Raw genomic sequence first — 22,398 nt, 5'->3', positions numbered from 1 at the left:
CAGTGATTAGATGTAGAGTACTGATGTGCCTACCAAAACATTGTCTGCAATGTTTATATAAGGTGCTACAACAAAATACAGTATGGAAAAAATGAAGTGTTTTTTAATAGGTCACAGCAGCTAAATTGAGACTATATGATATACAGAACTAGCCCAGGAAATATGGGAAATGCCACAATAACAAAACAGAGCATTACTCATCATTACCTTCTCATCCATTGAAATTTGCCACTTCACAAAGGGAAAAGTACCATCTATGAATCTGTCAAGGACTAGGAAACTATTTTGCCACATCAAAAGAGGTTAATAGACAAACTGTCATTTACCATGAAAACTAGTTTCGCATCCTCTGTCTTGAATATTTTTGATGTTTACATTTACTTATTTGGGTCACACCTTTTGACATACAACATTTATGATGCAACTGGTTATATTTCTTCTGGCTTTCCAATCAGAGCACAGGGAGGACAAGCTTCTTGCTCATGGTCACACAGTGTCAGTAGCAGCATTTGAACCCACAACCTCGGGATTTGAAGTCCAAAGCCTTAATCACTACACCACACTGCCTGCCTGTTCTTGATGTTTGTTAATTCAAAAATGAAACAATAATATTTGGAGAAGTTTTGCATACTGGATCAGTAGTTGCTGGTAGCTTCAGATTCATAAAACACAATTACTGCATTTAACAACACAATGAAAGCACTTTTTATGGCAGACAGAGGAATTGGTAGCATATAACATAGTTTTAAAAGGTCAAAAGGAGTTGAATAATCTTAGAGCTGTTTTTCACATTTTCCTTGATATATAATCAGAGCTGAGTTATGTATATCATTAAGAAAGATGATTGGATGAAGCAAAAAAACATAAATTAGAACTGTTGAAAAAAAAAAAATCAGTGATCTAAGATATGCCAATAAAACCAAAATAAAAGCTGGAAATTGGGAAAATCTGAAAATATAGAGAGTATGACAAAAATAAAAGAACAACCTGATACTTACTTGCTGACCAATATAAATGCTGAAATTTAGTGCATCATTCAGATAACATAGATATTGAAGAAGTAGAGATTTTTAAAGAGGAAGCAAACTTAGACATTATCATAAAACACAGATTTTTTTTAAAATGAAAAGCACAATAATTAGTACAGCAACAGTAGTCTAGTGTTCATTAAAGCAGAAAAAGTAGCGTCATAAACTTAGCAATTTTAAATTTTGGTGATAAAATGATTGGTATGTATACTCCGGGCTGAAATAGTTTATGTATTAAATAAGATTATAGCAATCTTCAAATTAAATATGGGGTGGACTGATGGCTCTGAAGCTAAGGATCTCTGCTGGTATCCAGAAGGGTGCCGTTTCAAATCCCCATCAGTGCCAAAAGAGATCCTACTCTGCTGGACCCTTGATCAAGACCCTTAACCTGTAATTACCCCAATTACAATGGCTGACCCTGCGCTCTGACCCCAAGGGGTATGTGAAAACTAACAAAATTCCTAATACAAGAAATTGTATAAGATGAAATAAAGAACAAAATAAATAAATAAATAAATAAAGCTAACATATTCATAGGTATATAAAAATACTTGATGGAGAAGGCAGCAAATCAAATGGTGACACTACACTCATCTAAAGGATTATTAGGAATACCATACTAATACGGTGTTTTACCCCCTTTCGCCTTCAGAACTGCCTTAATTCTACGTTGAATTGATTCAAAAAGGTGCTGAAAGCATTCTTTAGAAATGTTGGCCCATATTGATAGGATAGCATCTTGCAGTTGATGGAGATTTGTGGGATGCACATCCAGGGCACGAAGCTCCCGTTCCACCACATCCCAAAGATGCTCTATTGGGTTGAGATCTGGTGACTGTGGGGGCCATTTTAGTACAGTGAACTCATTGTCATGTTCAAGAAACCAATTTGAAATGATTCGAGCTTTGTGACATGGTGCATTATCCTGCTGGAAGTAGCCATCAGAGGATGGGTACATGGTGGTCATGAAGGGATGGACATGGTCAGAAACAATGCTCAGGTAGCCAGTGGAATTTAAACGATGCCCAATTGGCACTAAGGGGCCTAAAGTGTGCCAAGAAAACATCCCCCACACCATTACACCACCACCACCAGCCTGCACAGTGGTAACAAGGCATGATGGATCCATATTCTCATTCTGTTTACGCCAAATTCTGACTCTACCATTTGAATGTCTCAACAGAAATCGAGACTCATCAGACCAGGCAACATTTTTCCAGTCTTCAACTGTCCAATTTTGGTGAGCCTGTGCAAATTGTAGCCTCTTTTTCTATTTGTAGTGGAGATGAGTGGTTCCCGGTGTTGTCTTCTGCTGTTGTAGCCCATCCGCCTCAAGGTTGTGTGTGTTGTGGCTTCACAAATGCTTTGCTGCATACCCCGGTTGTAACAAGTGGTTATTTCAGTCAAAGTTGCTCTTCTATCAGCTTGAATCAGTCGGCCCATTCTCCTCTGACCTCTAGCATCAACAAGGCATTTTCGCCCACAGGACTGCCGCATACTGGATGTTTTTCCCTTTTCACACCATTCTTTGTAAACCCTAGAAATGTTTGTGCGTGAAAATCCCAGTAACTGAGCAGATTGTGAAATACTCAGACCGGCCCGTCTGGCACCAACAACCATGCCACGCTCAAAATTGCTTAAATCACCTTTCTTTCCCATTCTGACATTCAGTTTGGAGTTCAGGAGATTGTCTTGACCAGGACCACACCCCTAAATGCATTGAAGCAACTGCCATGTGATTGGTTGATTAGATAATTGCATTAATGAGAAATTGAACAGGTGTTCCTAATAATCCTTTAGGTGAGTATAAAATAGATGAGGATTCACCATCCAGAAAGAAATTGTTTGGAAGATACTAAGAAAAAAATGCACCTGAAATGACAAAGAAACCTTCTAAAGTATTATTCGATTTGACATGACGAATATTAATATCTTTCTTTCAATCATTTAGGTAATTAAAGGAAGAGCAGGATAACCATAACAAACCTTAACACTAATGTAGGTGGCTTTCTCAGAGGTCATTGCATAACCAGTCTCTCTATTAAAATGATTAGGTTTGCGGTTTAAGCAGTTCTTACCTATTAATCTTTACATTAAACTCTTTTTGAAAAACCAGGTAAGCAATATTGAGTGCCTTCGTTTAATCTCACAACATATATTCCTGCAAGAATGCTGCTAAAATGCTTCTCTATGTAAAGTAAAATATCTTTTTAAAGATCTTATTATTTTCATTTTTGAATGCAAAGAAAAATGGTTAATGTTTCAATAACACCATAAGAATGTTGAAAAATTAGAGGAGACCATTCAGTCCATCAAGCTCGTTTGTTTAGCTAGTAGCTAAGCTGTCCTGATATTTCATCCAGATTTTTCTTAAAGGTTGTCAGGTTTCTGCTTCAACTTCACATCTCAGTAGTTTGTTCCAGAGTTCAACAACATTTTGCATAAAGAAGTGCTTCCTGGTTTTAGTCTTAAATGAACTTCATTTCCACTGGTGTCCTTGAGTACACAATTCACCATAAGTTTAAAGAATTCTACCAGATCTTCTTTATCAATGCTGGCATATTTCAGCCAGGGTTCCTTGTTTTTTGTTAATTTTTGTGTCATTTATTTATGGTAATGTTACTTTTGTTAATTACCTGCTTTTTTCTCCATTGCCTGTATTATGTTCCATGTCAAGACGCACGGCCACCTGCCCATCATTGCAAGGAACGGACTTTTTTCTATAAAGGCAGGGGCAACCCACAGTTCCTTGGAATTCATTTGAATGCGCTTGGGATTTTTTAGTGATTTTTATGCACTGTGTTTTTATGATTTATTAGATATTTGACCTGTTTACTCTGTCTTTTGACCACCTTTTGGAATCTTGTATTGGGACTTGTTTGGATCAGATTGTGTTATTGTTTTAGGCAATTCCTTTTTGTCTTTTACGCCTCAATGGAGCTTTGTTCTTGTTGAAGAGCATTTTTCTGAAAATGTATTTTATAACGATCCTATGTTTGCCCTTACATCTAGCTAAGGTTTGGTGGTAAATTCCCTCCTAGAGAGCATTTTGGAGAACTGTGGGACTTAGTGTGCTTTGCAAGTCCAAGTTCATAACAAATGCTTTTGAGGATTTTGAAGACCAAGATTAGGTTCCCATGCAGTCTCCTCCGATTGAGACTAAACAGATTTAATTTTCTGAGCCTGTCAGAGTAGGACACATCTTTAAGTCCTGAGATGCACTTGGTTTATTTAAAATAATGTTAAGCACACAGAATCTCAGATGAGCCAGATGAATCCTCAGTACCCCCAGAACACCCATGCAGACAGGATGGGAAACTTCACACACAGTAACAGGGATGAACTATGAATTAATGACACTCTTCTGTTCCTAATACCACCTATATTAACACTAGAATTACCACACGCCTACGAAAAACGCTTCGCACATCTCCATCAGCGTCTTTTGTCCTGTAAATGTCAATTTATTTATATAGCACATTTAAAACAACATAGGAATGCTGTGGCCAAAGTGCTTTACAATAATAGAATAAAAGAAAACAAACAAATAACATAAGTAGAAATAAAATATATGAACATAAATAAAATAAATAATAAATAGAAGTAATATTATATAATCACAATGAGGAAACCATCAGTATTACTGAAGGTCACGGAATGCAAGTGAATAGAAATTAGTCTTTAATTTTGTTTTGAACAGTTCTCTTGTAGACGACTCCTTTATGTGATGAGGTAAAGAGTTCCACAGGCGAGGAGCTGCAGCTGCAAAAGCCCTGTCCCCCTTAGTTTTACACTTGGTACGAGGGACAACAAGAGACAACTAACCGGAAGATCTGAGCACTCTGGGTGGCTGGTGTAAAACACACAATTTGGACAAATAGGCAGGAGAAGGCCCATGTAAAGATTTAAAAACTAGCAACAAGACTTTGAAATCAATTTTAATTGGCAGCCAGTGTTAAGAAGCTAAAACAGGAGAAACAGAGTCATACTTTCTTGCCCCAACCAGAAAGTAAGCGGCAGCATTCTGGACCATCTGTAACCCGTATATCAGGGATTTACTAATCCCAGAATACAGTTACAGTAATCAAGGCAAGAAAAAATAAAAGCATGAGTAGCTTTCTCAAGATCCCTAGAAGATAAAAAAAGGCTTGCTCTTACCTGATAGACGAAGCTGGAAAAAGCAACTCTTGACTACAGAATTTACTTGTTTCTCAAAAGAGCGGTTACTGTAAAAGATAACACCTAGATTGTGGACTTGAGGTTTGCAAAAGACAGAGAAAGAGCCAAGAAGTCCAAGACCAATTTGGGCTTTAGCTGATGGACCCACTATAAGCAACTCCGTTTTATTTTGATTCAGATCAAGAAAATTATTAGCCATCCCGGATCTTAGCTCAGAAACACAGTTGTGGAGTTGATTTATTTCAGAGTTGCAGACAGGAATATAAACCTGAGTATCGTCAGCATAGCAGTGAGAAGAAATGTTAAATTTCCTAAAAATTGCTCCAATAGGGTGAAGGTATATAGAGAATAAAATAGGATGCAAAATGGACCCCTGAGGAACACTATATTTAAGAGGAGCGGTAGACGAAAAAGAGGAATTTAAAGTTACTGAAAAGTGTCTACCAGTTAAATATGACCTGAACCAGTTAAGAGCAGCCCCTTTAAGCCCAACACGATGTTCAAACTGCTTCAGCAATATCTCATGATCAATAGTGTCAAAGGCAGTGGACAGGTCAAGGAAGAGTAGGACTGCCACGTCACCTGAGCCACTAATAATAGAGATGTCATTGAATACTTTAAGGAGGGCCGTTTCAACACCATGATAATGCCTAAAGCCAGATTGGTAGATCTCAAATAAATTATTGGAGTTAAGGTGATCGACCAATTGATTATAAATAATAATTTATAATGCAGCAAGCAGCCAGCAGCCTACTATCACATCCCCCCACCATCGCGCAGTTTTCTCAGCTCAAGTCTGTTTACCTGCGTGTCAGTTGTTTGGAGTTGTATAGAGTGAAAAGTCAAGCAAAATGACACCTTTTATAAATAGTACTATATCGTTATTGAGAACACATGCATTTCATGTGTGTTCCGTGTCTACAACGATCTATGTAAACACAGTTGTTAAAACAGAAACGTTTTTCATGTTTTAGTAATAATTGACAAAATGTAGACATGAAGTGTATAATGTGTGAAGCCTGAATTCCAAATATCAAATAAACACTTTCACAAAATGTACAAATGTAACAGAACAATGCACTTCTATTCAAGAATATAACTGCAGAAAAAGAACCCGCATTAGGGTGCGACATTGACACGCATTTGCTACAACCGCTTTGTTGGCGCAACGGTATCAACTGTTGACTGGTAATCAAAACTTCATGGGTTCGACCCTGGACGAGTCTGTCTTGAGAAGTGAGCTGCTCTTATTCTTACTATTTTAGAATAAAAACATACATTTGATTCCAGTCTGTTACAGGAAAAAAGATGCTGATGGAGAGGTGTGAAGCAATTTAAGGTGGGACAGATCTACAAGTTATTTTGTAGGCTCTGGTAATTCTAGTGTTAAACAACATTTTCAATTTTCAGACCAGACTGATGTTTGTCTCTTATTTATATAACATACTGTATTTGCAGTACTGGTGTTTAAAAGAGTTGTCCCCAGCTTAACACTTAGGTTGTTTCCTTTGTTGCATTTATTCTTTAGTTGCAGTTCACTGTGGTTTCTACCCTAATATCTTGTCATTTTCTTTTTGCCGTTTATCTACATGAAATTAGGTCCACATGATTTCCTGAGCTTAAACTTTCCAAGTGCACCAAATAACTCATCATGTGGTACAAGTATATATAAAGAAAATGGAAGTTATTAATACAGCATGATGACATCACAGAGTTAGTCATGCAGGAACTGCTTTCTTGGGTAACTCCAAAAATTGTCATTTGGTGTTTATTCATATGTGGATATAACTGGTATATTGTCACAACCCTGGTCTGGATCACTGGGACATCTTGAAAATCATAAAACAAGTGAGCTTTTATCTGCCTAAGTCCTCCCATCTTTTCCCAGGTTGTGCCCTGCTGCTGTTTTTTACTGACATACAGTATTCTTCTTTCCTTCTGTTGGTGCTTGTGTATCTGTATTTATCCCTCACTCCTGCTACTCTGTTTTCCATGGAGGTGTCTCAAACCTTAATGTAAAGTGTTTTCCTCCTGTGCTCTACCTTGGCCCTGACTCCAGTTCCCCACTGTTCTCTATGGAGCTGTAGGAGACAACAAATTATTTAAGTTGTATTTTTCTTAAATACAGTATTTGAATGATGTGGGTAATGTAAAAATAAAAAGTTATATTTTGTTATTCCAGGGTCATCAGGAACCAGAGCATTGTGTCTCATTAAGAGAATGAGACATTTGTTCATTACACATAATCATACAAGTAGAAAAAAAACAAAGTTTTCTGCATGGCAGTCAAAATATGTACCTGAGACAGTAAAACAAGTCTATCAGAAGACATATTGACCTCTCATGATAGTTATGCTGTTGCCCTATTTAGCCAGTACAGAGAAACTTTGTACAATTCTGCACTGTGCTACATCACTCAGGGCCTCAGCATGCTGCAAAGTCACATATTAGGCAGTGAAACTGAACAGAACAGAAAATCATTCTGTATAAGGCTATAACTTTGTGTCTCTGTGAAACCATACAGCTTAATTTTGTTTTGATTATTACAATGTGCAACTGCACAATAAGTAATTACCTTTGCAAGTTTAAGACTAGGAATCCTCCTTGCATATTGGTATTTTTTCATATGTCCCCTCTGGCTTTGTTTTTGAATTATTTTGGGTTTTCACCTAGAAATTGTGTTCTTGTATAAATTCCCTGTTGTGTGAATCCTTTTATGGATTCAGCTGTAAGCCTTATGTATGACTTTTGCCAGACTTTTGAATTTGCTTTTGGATAATGTACTTAGTTAAAATAAATGAGGTTACTTGCTCTTTTGTCACGTCTGCTTCTTTATTGGCTTACCCAGATTTGCACATCTGAATTTATGATGGCCTATTTAATCCTGATCCTGACAAAATTCAGCTGTTTAGGCTTTTTGAGAGTCTCCATTATTAAAAGTAAAACACATGTGGCTAACCTGCTGACATGCAATGTATGGCTTGTCTAACGACGATACTATTTAAATGTAACAAACTATCAATTTCATTACTAAACATCAGAGATGGGGGATTCGAGTCACATGACTTGACTCGAGTCAGACTCGAGTCACAATTTTCAGGACTTGAGACTTGCTTGATTGAAGTAAGAAAATTACTTGACTTGACTTTGACTTGAGTGGAAAATTACTTGACTTGACTTTGACTTGAGAGTAAGTGACTTGAGACTTGACTTAAAGTGGAAGACTCCACAATGACTTGAACTTTTAAATATAATTCATTTAATAAAATAAAATAATTTAATAAAATAATTATGACTCAGCAGCACCACAATTGGCGCCTGCGCCCTTAACGCTGCACAACTCTTAATGTTACCAAGAAGAAGAAGAAGAAGAACGCTGCACAACTCAAACCGCGCCAAACATGGCAGACAATAGTCGAGCTCCTCATACAGTCACGTTTGGCTATAAGGACTTTGAACTAGACCGTACTAACAAAAAAAGATTTGCCAGATGCAGAGAATGCAACGCGAGAGTATCAGACACGACAACCACAGCATCAAATTTCATCCGGCACTTCAAAAACCACAAGGAAAGGTAAGAAAGTCGAATTCTTTATAGTCAATTTAATAAAACGATTACTACTTAATTAAATTAATCTTTTCTGTTTGTCATAATTTGGCCTTGGTTGCATGTTTTTTTATCAGAAATGTGATGATCATCTCATAAATAAAACGCTATAACGTTACCAGTGGCGTAGCCAAATTTTAATGTTGAGTGCAACTTGAAATGAAAGGGCTTCTCGATATTACATGTAAACTACAATGTCTATATTAAATGTGCGCATTTTCAAGCGTTTGTATGGACTGACTGCATGTGGTTAGTTGAATGGCAGCTCGTGTAACGTTATACTGCATGAAAATCTAAGATGAAAGCGTCGGTGCAATCACTTCTCCTTCAATAACTCGTTCAAAACTTTTTGGTCATACAGACAAGAATAATTTCATCGTTCGAATCGGTTATGTTGTGTCTATAATATTTTTGTGTACACTCACAATAACAACAAAATGTTGTGTGCTGTATAACAATGAAACCAGTTCAAATAGAAAACAAATATATCAGATTATATATTATGTATGAAACGTGTATATTGCACGTCCACCGCAGAGATGACTATTAAGCTTCATAACTTCATCACTGGGCTATATTAACATACATTATATTTATATTCTGCTGGAATGAAAAAGATCCGTTCATTTTAATTAACAAGATTCATCACTAACGTTAGATTAAAAAGAGTGGATAAATCCCCTACTGTCCCTTAAAATGGACAGCATAAGTATTAAAGCATCATATATATAAAACATTTCCTCGATCATTAAGAAATTGTTTTTTTGAGGAAAACATTTCAGGATTTCTCTCTATATAATGGATATGTATGGCACCCCGAAGTTTGAATTTCCAAAATGCAGTTTAAATGCAGCTTCATAAGACTCTAAACGATTCCAGCCAAGGAGGAGGAGTCTTATCTAGCGAAACAATCGGTTATTTTCTAAACAAATGGACAATTTATATACTTTTTAACCTCAAATGCTGGTCTTGTGTTGTCTCTGCGCAGTCTGTGTGATTCGGGTAAATGCAGTCTTAGATTGCAGCAAAAGTGCAGACACAGTGTTTACACAGTTAACATGTATAGAAGCTCAAATGCCCTTTACAAAAAAGGTAAAAACAGCATTGCAGGATATTTTTGATATTAAAGATATAAAAGAGATTGTTGTTTTTTTGACATCTATTAACTGTATTTACCCTAATCACACAGACTGCACAGAGAGGAGACAAAACCAGCATTTGAGGCTAAAAAGTATATAAATTGTCAATTTGTTTGGAAAATAACCAATCATTTCGGGCTTTCTGAAGCTGCATTTAAACTGCATTTTGGAAGTTCAAACTTCGGGGCGCAATACATATCCATTATACAGTATATAGACAGAAATCCTGAAATGTTTTCCTCAAAACAAAAAAAAATTTCTTTATGACTGAGGAAAGAAAGACATGAACATATTTGATGACAAGGGGGTGAGTACATTATCTGTACATTGTTGTTGTCAAAGTAAACTAATCCTTTCAGATTGAATTGCATTATACATTTTAGACTGGATTTCTTAGTTTTAAACATTTTGTGTAAGCAACACAATTTTATTTTCAGATATTAATGTAGCACAGATATGCATATAATTTAAATATAGCAATGCAAATAAGATACATAATATATGTATATAAGTTCATCTTTTCTGTAAAAATTTTTATGTGCAAAAATAAACGTATCGAAAATTTAACCTCTGTTTGTTTTAGTACTGCAACTTGACTTGACTTGGCTTGAAACTTATCAGGACTCGGCTTGACTTGTTTAGGGTGAACCCTTGACTTGACTTGACTTGCTTGATTTGTCTTAACTGTGACTTGAGACTTGACTCGAGACTTGATGGTTAACACTTGAAACTTGCTTGGACTTGATCATATGCGACTTGTCCCCATCTCTGCTAAACATTGCTATCTTATAGTTCACTTTTACTAAACATTGCTATCTTATAGTTCGTTTTTAGCATAGGTATCACTGCTGTGATGGCTGGAGTTAGTGGCCAAAGGAAACAGTGATGTGTCTTTGCTCTTTGTAATGTATAGATCTGTTCCATGATAAAGCTGGGGTGTCAGGTCTAAGAAGAGATGTACATTTTGTCTTATGAAATGAGAAGTTAAGCAAACAGACACCTTTTATTGGGTAACTGAACAGATTACAATATGCAAGCTTTCGAGGCAACTCAGGCCCCTTCTTCAGGCAGTTTGTAATCCCATGATTGAAGTTAAATTGGCAAAGGTGCACACAAATCAGCCTTCACTTTCTCTGTAGTTTAGACATGATGACACTTTATTTTTCAACAAATAAACACAACACACACTTGCAGTAATAAACAATACGATAAAGGGTATTCAGAATGTAAGGATAATACAAGATAGATACATGCATGTATATACAGATGCAGAACAATAAACTAACAGCACAAAACATAAGTAAACAAGTTAACTTAGCTTTCTTTCTTACCTTTTGTACTGGGTAAATTATATCTCCCTATCTTAACTCTTGTTTAAAGAATTGCTGAAGGAATTATGTTTTATCCATGACTAGCTTTTGAATGCTTTTGTAAGATTAATGGTCTTTTAGCCAGTTGAATCACTAAATATTTATCTATTTTACAGTTTAGTTTTCAAAAGTAACAGTCTTTTCCATGTTATAATTTAGATTGTTTGTGCAGAAGAGCTTGCTTAAAGATGCTGTTCTTTTAGATGAATAAAATAGAATTATAACACTAGATATAGCTATCTTATGGTTAAATTTTCTGATATTGAAATTACTAGCCTGCTACAACTGGAAATGCTTGTCAAAGGACACAGTGTTGTGACTTTACAATCTGTGATTTGCTTTAATAATAATAATAAGAAGAAGAATTTTTATTTATATAGCACCTTTCCCATGCTCAAGGCACTTACAGAATATAAGAAAGAACGACAGGGTATACAGTATATAGCATTGTACAAACCAGATAAATAAATAAAGATTTAAATTCAGAGAAAAAGCCTAACAGACAACATAAGTGATGGTCTGGCACACACACATACAGGTTACATTAACATCTTGACATAGAGGTAAACTGAGAGAAGGACAGTAAAGTCAAGTAGAGCTAAAAGCCTTCCTGAACAGATGAGTTTTGAGTTGTTTTTTAAAAGAATTCATGGAGTCAGCTGACCTGATTAATTTCGGTAGGTTATTCCAGAGTCTGGGAGCTATACAGCTGAAGGCCCTGTCACCCATGGAGTGTAGATTAGTGTGGGGTACAACAAGATTGCCAGAATCAGAGGACCTTATTGGCGGCAGGCACATAGTGATGGAGAAGGTCACTGATGTAGTTTGGAGCGAGGTTATTTAAGGCTTTGTAGGTTATTAGTAGGATTTTATATTCAATTCTGTAAGACACAGGGAGCCAGTGAAGGCGAAGCAGGATGGGTATTATGTGCTCACTGCTGCTGGTTCGAGTAAAGACTCTTGCAGCTGAGTTTTGAATAAGCTGGAGCTGTGATATAAGATTAGAAGGGGCACCTGCCAGTAGGGAATTACAATAATCGATGCAGGATGTGATAAAAGCATGGACAAGTTTCTCAGCATTAGAAAAGGAGAGGAAGGAGTGAACACGGGATATGTTAAAGAGGTGAAAGTAAGAAAGTTTCTTAATGTGGTTTATGTGGGCAGAATAAGAAAGGGAGGAATCGAAAATGACACCAAGATTCTTTGCAGTAGAGGCAGGTCTGATGAGATCACCACCAAGATGGACTGGGAAGGAGCTCATTTTATTAAGTTGCATTTTAGTCCCAATTTGCAGGAGTTCAGTTTTGTTGCAATTTAATTTTAAAGAGTTCTGCTCCATCCAGGTTTTAATTTCACTAAGGCAGGTTGTGAGCTGAGAAAGCTCTGATGAAGTTCCACTTTTAACATTGAAGTAGAGTTGAGTATCATCTGCATAAAATGATAGCCCAGTCCATAGCTACGAATAATATGGCCAAGGGGAGCATATAAATACAGAAGAGAAGAGGGCCGAGGACAGAGCCCTGAGGAACTCCTTGTGTGACTGGCACTGAGCTGGATCTGCTGTTGCCAAGACTAACAAACTCTTGCCTATCAGTCAGATAGGACTTGAACCACTGGAGGGCAGTGCCAGAGATACCCAGCATGTTCTCCATTCTGGACAGTAGAATGTCATGTCTGACAGTGTCAAATGCTGCACTGAGGTCTAATAGAATTAATATGCTGGTTTGTCCAGAGTCTGCTGCCATAAGCAAATCATTGGTTACTCGTAGCAGAGCAGTTTCACAGCTGCGCCCTGAAACCAGACTGAAAGGGTTCCATCAAGTTATTAGAGGTTAAGTAATTGGTGAGTTGGGAAGCTACAACACACTCAAGAACTTTTGACAGAAAAGGTAAGTGTGAAATAGGCCAGAAAATGTTAAGATTGTCAGCATCAAGACCAGACTTTTTTTAACATTGGGGTTACAGAAGCGATTTTAAAAGTGAGCGGCACAGAGCCAGTGTCAAGGGATGAGTTTATTATTGTTGTAATAGTCGGGATTATGGCATGAAGGCAGGATTTAAGTAGTGTGCTGGGGATGGGGTCCAGTACACAAGTAGTCGGCCTCATCTTACAAAGCAGGTTATTAACAAACACAGATGTGACTGGTGAGAACTTAGAGAAGGAGCTGGATGGAGTGGGAAAACAGGGAGAGATATAAACAGATGATGTATTTATGTTAGTTGAATTATTTAGATCTTTAATTCTGTTACGGAAAAGTGGAGGAATTCCTCACAGACTTCAGTAGAAGAGGTAGTTGGGCCAGATGCGGGTTCAAGTAGTTTATTAACTACAGAAAACAAAACCCTTGGGTTATTGTGGCCACTTTCTATTATTCTGCCATAGTGGGTGTTCTTAGCAGCAGTTAGTGCTTCTCTGTAAGCTCTTTGGTGGTCAGAGAAAGCCTGGATGTGCACGGTGAGGCCAGTCTTACATGACATTCTCTCAAGGCATCGGCTAGCTGCTTTCATAGATCGCATTTCTGAGTTATACCAAGGGGATGAACGTTTAAAGGAAACCTCCTTATGTTTTAAAAGACCTGTTTTATCTAATGCTGAATGAAGGGCTGAATTATAGTGGTCAACAAGACTATCCAGTGTTAATGGAATGGGTGCAGACAGTAAAAGATCAGAAATGGAACCAGAAAGAACAGAGGGACAGATATTTTTAAGGTTTCTGTAATAAATTTTTCGTTTTCAGGTAAGAGGAGGGAGAGGTCAAAAATACTGCTTTATGGTCAGAAAGACCCAAATCAGTGCTGTAAATGTTGGCAACAGATAGTTCAGATGTGCAGATCAGATCCAATATATGACCACCAGAGTGGGTGGGAAAATCAACACGTTGTGTCAAGTCAAAACAGTCCAGTAAGAATAGGAATTTATTTCAGTTTAGATGTAGTAATGTCAATATGGATGTTGACATCACCAAGAAGGATGATTTTCTGAGAGTAAGATCTTAAGTGGGTTAAGAGATCAATCAGATCAGATATTAAGGATGCATTGTATTTTGTGGATGATAAAGAACAATGAGTGAGACGGGACCTGATTCCATTATTAGTTTAAGAGCCAGACACTAATCAGACCAGCATTGCAAATATAATCAAGGAGACAGATCATCCCAGGCTCCTAGATCGCTAGGTACAAAGAAATGTTCGTAGGTCTCGTCCCATAATCCACAAATTCAGTTGTTCCCAGTCAAAGTAGAGTCCATAAAATCTGTAAAAATTAAAACCAAATCCATACAATTCGAGTCAACTGTATCCACGAACTATACGTACAATAAAGGAAATAGAACAAGCTTAAGAAAGTGTAGGATTAAGGTGAATTTTGCAAAAAGTGTTGTTAACAGGAACCAGGTTTCCATCCAAGGAGTTTTTGCAAAAAAATATTTAGCGCTTCAAATTTTAGCTTATGGAAATGCTAATTATCGATAAAATGTTGTACATGTCGACATAATATTTTTCCGTTTAACTTTAGCGCATAAATTCCATATCGATACTTCAGATGTCGCAAAAACCACATTGGAAACACTTTTTGTTGGAAAAAAAGGGCTTTAACGCAAATAAATGTGTCACATGACATATTTTCATCATGTGCAATCAAAACGAGAATAGCGGAGCGGTTCGCATGGTCTGATGAAGAGACTCGTTATTTCTCGTGATGAGCCAATGCAGTAGTGGATAGGCTGGGCCTCCTGCTATAAAAGGGGTACCTGAACTCCCTCCACATCAACTGTAGCCTGGGGGTGTCTCTCAGGATGTCTAAATAATACAAAAACTGCAAAGGTAATTTACTGTGCCAGTCAAAATATTTAATAAACCGTGTGTTTCATTATCTAAACATTTTTTTCTTATTATTAAATGGCAGATGTTTTAGCATATATGAGAAATTCTCTCATTAATATTAACTTTAGTTTTTTTTGTATAAACGTCGTTATTTTGTATTAATTCAATTTTCAGTTTTAACTGAAAACCTTAAGGGAAGCAGGTTACAGCACTAATTCAGTTGTTATCGCACTGAGAAGGGGTGTTGGAAGGTAGGCTCACCTGTACAGATCCGATGCTGCATCATGGGCACTTCCAGGAATGCCAACGCAAATGTCTCGTTTCATGCACCTGTCATCAATAAGGGCCTGGAGAACAATAGATGGCCACCCTTTGCGATTAATGTAATCGCGGTAGCCTTCCGTCGGGGGAAAAATAGGCACATGTGTGCCATCCAGCGCACCGTAAATCTGTGGCACAAGATGAACCAAGGAATTGCAGTATGCAATTTCATTGGCCTCTGCTACAGTCGTAAGTCTGATATAACGCCGCATTAATTTTTCTTTAATAGCGGTGCACACAGCATATACACATCGATGGACGGTAGTTTTACTAACCCCGAAAGTTTCTCCAACTACTCTATACTCGGTGTAGCTTGCCAGCTTGTAAAGGGCGATGGCAATCCGCTTTTGGGTTGGAACCGGTGGTCGGTGACAACCTGTGACGGGTGCAACATCAGGACTGATGAATCCACACAACATCTCAAACGTGTCATTCTAAAATGTTGCAGCCAGAGATTTTCTGTGAAGTGTCTCCCCACCACCTCCTCTCAGAAGGTCTTATTCTGTCATCTCTCCCATACCCGTGGGTTTCGTCGCACTGGGGTACTTTCTTCGAGCTCTAGGGCTATCAGACAAGCAACTGCTTCATTCTGCTGTCGTCTTCGGATATTATGTACAATTCCAATTATTTGTGAAACTGAAATAACAGTAAGCTGGCAAATTTCAAAAAACTGTCTGAATAATTTCTCCATTTCTTTGTTTCTTTGTTTAGTGGAGGGGGTGTAACGTGGAAAACAAAAGGTAGATAATTTGCGACATACACATAATTATGTATGGAAACGGCTCAAGGGCGGATTTTTTTTCGTGATACAACAAAACTTATGCGACAGTTAGTTTTGGAGGGGATGACGTCATCACGCACACCATTTTATCGATTAAAAGCCAGTTGGATGGAAACAGGCTGGAGACAGCAAATTTTGCACATTTTTTTACGTATATTCTGTTTGTCAATAACAAAATGTCGCAAAAAACTGGATGGAAACTTGGCTAGGGTGGAGCGGCAACAGCATGTGTGTGCCAGCGTCCCCTCTCTGTGATGTTTGATGATGATGTTTTGTAATATTACTGTGGTTGCTGACATTCTCTTACTCTGTTGCCATAATGTGTTTACTTATATCCAAGATTGTGGATGTTTTTGGAAAAATTAGTGTATGCATTTACTCAGATATTCTCTCTATATTTCTGGCTAGCCATTTTGATGGGCACTTTTGCTTCTTATTTTGGCTTAGATGCTTGACTTTTTGGATCTTCTATGTTTTGACTCCTGCATAGTTTATTTATTTATATCTGATCCTCGGCTACAGAAACTGGCTCTTGGGACGTGGAATGTCACCTCTCTGAAGGGGAAGGAGCCTGAGCTAGTGTGCGAGGTCGAGAGGTTCTGGCTAGATATAGTCGGACTCACCTCGACGCACAGCTTGGACTCTGGAACCAATCTCCTTGAGAGGGGCTGGACTCTCTACCACTCTGGAGTTGCCCCGGTGAGAGGCCGAGCAGGTGTGGGCATACTTATTGCCCCCACTTGGAGCCTGTGCATTGGGGTTTACCCGGTGGGCGAGAGGGTGGCCTCCCTCCCCTTCGGGTGGGGAAGGGTCCTGACTGTTGTTTGTGCGTATGCGCCGAACAGCAGTTTGGAGTACCCACACTTTTTGGAGTCTCTGGAGGGGGTGCTAGAGGGCATACCTTCTGGGATTCCCTCGTTTTGCTGGGAGACTTCAATGCTCACGGGCAATGACAGTGAGACCTGGAAGGGCGTGATTGGGAGGAATGGCCCCCCCCGTTCTGAACCCGAGTGGTGTTTTGTTATTGGACTTCTGTGCTCGTCACGGATTATCCGTAACGAACACCATGTTCAAGCATAAGGGTGTTCATATGTGCACTTGGCACCAGGACACCCTAGGCCTCAGGTCGATGATCGACTTTGTGGTCGTGTCGTGGACTTGCGCCATATGTCTTGGACACTCGGGTGAAGAGAGGGGTGGAGCTGTCAACTGATCACCACCTGGTGGTGAGTTGACTTCGATGGTGGGGAAGATGCCGTCAGACCTGGTAGGCCCAAGCGTGTTGTGAGGGTCTGCTGGGAACGGCTGGCAGAGTCCCCTGTCAGAAGTAGCTTCAACTCCCACCTCCGGCAGAACTTCAACCACGTCCCGAGGGAGGTGGGGACATTGAGTCCAATGGGCCATGTTCCGTGCCTCTATTGTTGAGGCGGCTGACCGGAGCTGTGGCCGCAAGGTGGTCGGTGCCTGTCGTGGCGGCAATCCCGAACCCGTTGGTGGACACCGGTGAGGGATGCCGTCAAGCTGAAGAAGGAGTCCTATAGGACTTTTTGTCCTGTGGGTCTCTGGAGGCAGCTGATAGGTACCGCAGGCCAAGCGAACGCGGCGGTGTTGCTGAGGCAAAAGGCATGGGAGGAGTTTGGAGAGGCCATGGAGAACACTTTGGACGGCTTCGAGGAGATTCTGGTCCATCGTCCGGCGTCTCAGGAGGGGAAGCAGTGCAGTGTCAACACCGTATATGGTGGGGATGGTGCGCTGCTGACCTCACTTCGACGTTGTGGGTCGGTGGGGGAGTACTTCAAGACCTCCTCAATCCCACTAACATGCCTTCCAATGAGGAAGCAGAGCCTGGGGACTCTGAGGTGGGCTCTCCCATCTCTGGGACTGAAGTCACCGAGGTGGTCAAAAACTCCTTGGTGGCAGGGCCCCGGGTGGATGAGATCGCCGAGTTCCTTAAGGCTCTGGATGTTGTAGGACTGTCTTGGTTGACACGCCTCTGCAACATCGCATGGACATCGGGACAGTGCCTCTGGATTGGCAGACGGGGTGGTGGTCCCCTCTTTAAAAGGGGACCGGAGGGTGTGTTCCAACTATAGAGGGATCACACTCCTCAGCCTCCCTGGAAAAGTCTATTGGGGTTCTGGAGAGGAGGGTCCGTCGGATAGTGAACCTCGGATTCAGGAGGAACAGTGTGGTTTTCGTCCTGGTCGGAACAGTGGACCAGCTCTTCACCCTTAGCAGAGTCCTGGAGGGTGCATGGGAGTTTGCCCACCGGTCTACATGTGTTTTGTGGACTTGGAAAAGGCATTGACCGTGTCCCTCGGGAATCCTGTGGGGGTGCTCGGGAGTATGGGGTACCGGACCCCTGATAAGAGCTGTTCGGTCCTGTACAACCGTGTCAGAGCTTGGTCCGCATTGCCGGCAGTAAGTCGAGCCCGTTTCCAGTGAGAGTTGGACTCGCCAGGGCTGCCCTTTGTCACCGATTCTGTTCATAACTTTATGGACAGAATTTCTAGGCGCAGCCAGGGTGTTGAAGGGGTCGGTTTGGTGGACTCAGGATTGGGTCACTGCTTTTGCAGATGATGTTGTCCTGTTTGCTTCATCAGGCCGTGATCTTCAGCTCTCTCTGGATCGGTTCGCAGCTGAGTGTGAAGCGGCTGGGGTGAGAATCAGCACCTCCAAATCCGAGACATGGTCCTCAGCCGAAAAGGGTGGAGTGCCCTCTCAGGGTTGGGGGAGAGATCCTGCCCCTAGTGGAGGAGTTCTAGTATCTCGGGGTCTTGTTCACGAGTGAGGGAAGAATGGACGTGAGATCGACAGGCGGATCGGTGCGCATCCGCAGTGATGCGGCTCTGCATGGTCTGTCGTGGTGAAAAGGAGCTGAGCCGTAAGGCAAAGCTCTCAATTTACCAGTCGATCTACGTTCCTACCCTCACCTATGGTCATGAGCTATGGGTAGTGACCAAAAGAACGAGATCGCGAATACAAGCGGCTGAAATTAGTTTCTTCCGCAGTGTGTCTGGGCTTTCCGTTAAAGATAGGGTGAGAAGCTCAGTCATCCGGGAGGGGCTCAGAGTAGAGCCGCTTCTCCTCCGCATCGAGAGGAGTCAGATGAGGTGGCTCGGCATCTGATCAGGATGCCTCCTGGACGCCTCCCTGGTGAGGTGTTCCGGGCATGTCCAACCTGGAGGAGGCCCCAGGGAAGACCCAGGACACGCTGGAGGGACTATGTCTCCCGGCTGGCCTGGGAACGCATGGGATTCTCCCGGAAGAGCTGGAAGAAGTGGCGGGAGAGGGAAGTCTGGGTCTCTGCTTAAGCTGCTGCCCCCGCGACCTGACCCCGGATAAGCGGAAGAGGATGGATGGATGGATGGATGGATGGATAGTTTATTAGCACACATTCATCTTTAATTTCCCATTTTTTGCCCTAATGGCCTGCCATTTTTTAAACCATCTTGGAGAAGAGTATGTTTAGGAGATTTATTATTAGATGTTTTAAGATCCATAACAATGTATTGAAAGTGAATAATCTGGGGTATAGCCAATCTTACTGTCGTTTGCATTGCAGTTTTTCTCATTTGCCTAGACTGTTCGATCAAGCCGGTAATACTTGTAGTTAGTTCCAAAAGCCATATGAGGAAAACAGCAACCACTTTAACATTGCAGTCAAACATTTTATATTGCACATGTACCAGTCTCAGTACTAATGAATGTTATACAAAATACTGTATTCAGCTGTCATCAGCAGCCATAAATATTCATTTAAAGTGTTAGGTCAAACAAAATGCAATCAAATGTCCCTAGCTGACAACAATTGATATCAGATCATTAACTCAAACTGGCTCCATTCTGCAATGAATTTACCAATGATTGCCAATCTGCTGATACACAAATCAGAACATACTCACACATGCAGAACTAATTGATGGAGTTGGAACTTTATTTAAACTATGAAACAAAAGGAGGGGACAAGGAAGGGGAAGAAATCAGATACAAACTGAAAGAACTGATGGAAGACAACTGTACAGAAAAAAGGTCTTTAGTGATATATGAGTAACTGCTGTCAGCCATGTCCTAAATCAAGGCCTGTCTACGTGTGAGACTATCCTAAAGGCCTAATATGCCACATACATGCCATGAATAATTGTGACATTTGTGAACAACAAGTAAGTAACCACGCAATAAAGTTACACGTATAATTTATGTAAATGAGTTTAGCACTCATATATCAAACAGTACGGTTTTCCATACATCCATTATCCAACCAGCTGTATCCCAACTACAGGGTCACAGGGGTCTGCTTGAGCCAATCCCAGCCAACACAGGGTGCAAGGCAGGAAACAAACCCCAGGCAGGGCGACAGCCCACCGCAGGACACACACACACACCAAGCACCCACTAGGGACAATTTGGGATCACCAATGCACCTAACTTGCATGTCTTTGGACTGTGGGAGGAAATCAGAGTACCTGGAGGAAACTCACGCAGACACAGGGAGAACATGCAAACTCCATGCAGGGAGGACCCGGCAAGCGAACCTGGGTCTCCTAACTGCAAGGCAGCAGCGCTACCCACTGCACTACTGTGCCGCCCTAGTATGGTTTTCCCTGTCCAAATAGTGCATTACACCAAGGGAACTCTTGTTATTAATACATTTGTGTTTTCATAGAACTGAAAGAAAAGCTCCGGCTGGTGGGTGACCTGAAATGTTCAATGCTGAGCAAAAGGTAACAGTTGTTCAAATTACACAAGCGAACAATGCCCTCTGTTAGCCTCAAATACAGAAAGCTGTAACTGCAGACTTTTCCACCTTTTCAAATACTCATGCTGTTAATATACTGGCAGTTGATTATGATTTGAAATGAAAAAAATAATTAATTAAACCGATCCATACAAACAACTATATTCATTTTTCAAAAATTCAATGTGTTTCACTTTGTCTTCTTTGTTGGGATTATTTTAATTACAGAGGATCATAAATTTAAAGTCCAATGTAATACCACATAAATCGATCATTATTAATGAAGCCAGTGTTAGTGGTAACATGTGAAATGTAACATGTGTTACATTTTAAAGTGACAAGTAACATAACTCAATACTTATTTTATTGAAGTAAAATTGCCTGCATTACTTGAAACAAACAAAAAAAGATGCGTGTTGATGCATTACGACCTTGTTTTACGAAGACGTTGCCTTTTACTATTGAAGTTAGGGCATTCTCAGCTGTCTGGTGACAGATAGTGAGGAAAAGGTTAAGCATATATGTAGCATGCAATCAAATGAAAAGAACTGAATGAAAGGTGTTGGTATACGTTTAAACTGGCATGTGCTGAGGGATAATTTTAACCTGCCCAGTTTAGTATCATAGGGGAGGGAGCGGGCTTTGCAGCATTACTGAACGTAAGACAAGGCAAGAAGCAAATGTGGAACAATCACACAGCCAATCTTAACAGAGTGTGCTGTGTGCTATCCAGTAATAGGAATCTATATATACAGTGACAGTTTAATTTTAATCCATAGATATGTTGAAACCATATGTAAAGTGGCCAGTGATCAAAATGCAAATATGGGGGCTTTCTTTTGGGAAAAAAGGAATGGATATTACTTACTTCACAGAGCTTAAAGGATTTAAACATTTTACGACCCTGGCATGCCAGGGATGGGAAAATGGAATTAGTCTCCTTATACCAATTACTGGTGAATGGCACCAAAAAGAACCTTCCACTGTGCTTCTCAGGTCTTCGATGGAGATATCCGCTCTCACGCTGTTTCATCTTTGCCAGCTCCTCCTCATTCCCCTCATCTGGCATTGGAGGCAATTCGTGTGCCACACTATCCAACATCTCTATGAGTCAACCCAAAGCATACATCTGAGGCTTTCTAGTGGTCGTGCATCAGGGCCAACAGACTTTAGAAACTTAGAGATGTTGTTTCAAAGTGCTGTGTATAAGCTTCCCTCACCTCTGCTGCTCACAGGGTTGCATTTTATAGTTGGCTTCTTGGGGTCAGACAGGTCTTGGTCAACTGAGAAGCGTGTCCCTCTGGAATCTGGACCCATGGCTTCCACAGTATTTATAAAACACAAGAAAATTGTCAAATTTGCCTGTGTTTCTGGTCAATTTCTTGCAGGTTCATGGGCATAGGATTTCATA

Source organism: Polypterus senegalus, chromosome 2, assembly GCF_016835505.1.
Source record: "Polypterus senegalus isolate Bchr_013 chromosome 2, ASM1683550v1, whole genome shotgun sequence".
NCBI lineage: Eukaryota > Metazoa > Chordata > Cladistia > Polypteriformes > Polypteridae > Polypterus > Polypterus senegalus.
This window is presented reverse-complemented; position numbering follows the sequence as displayed.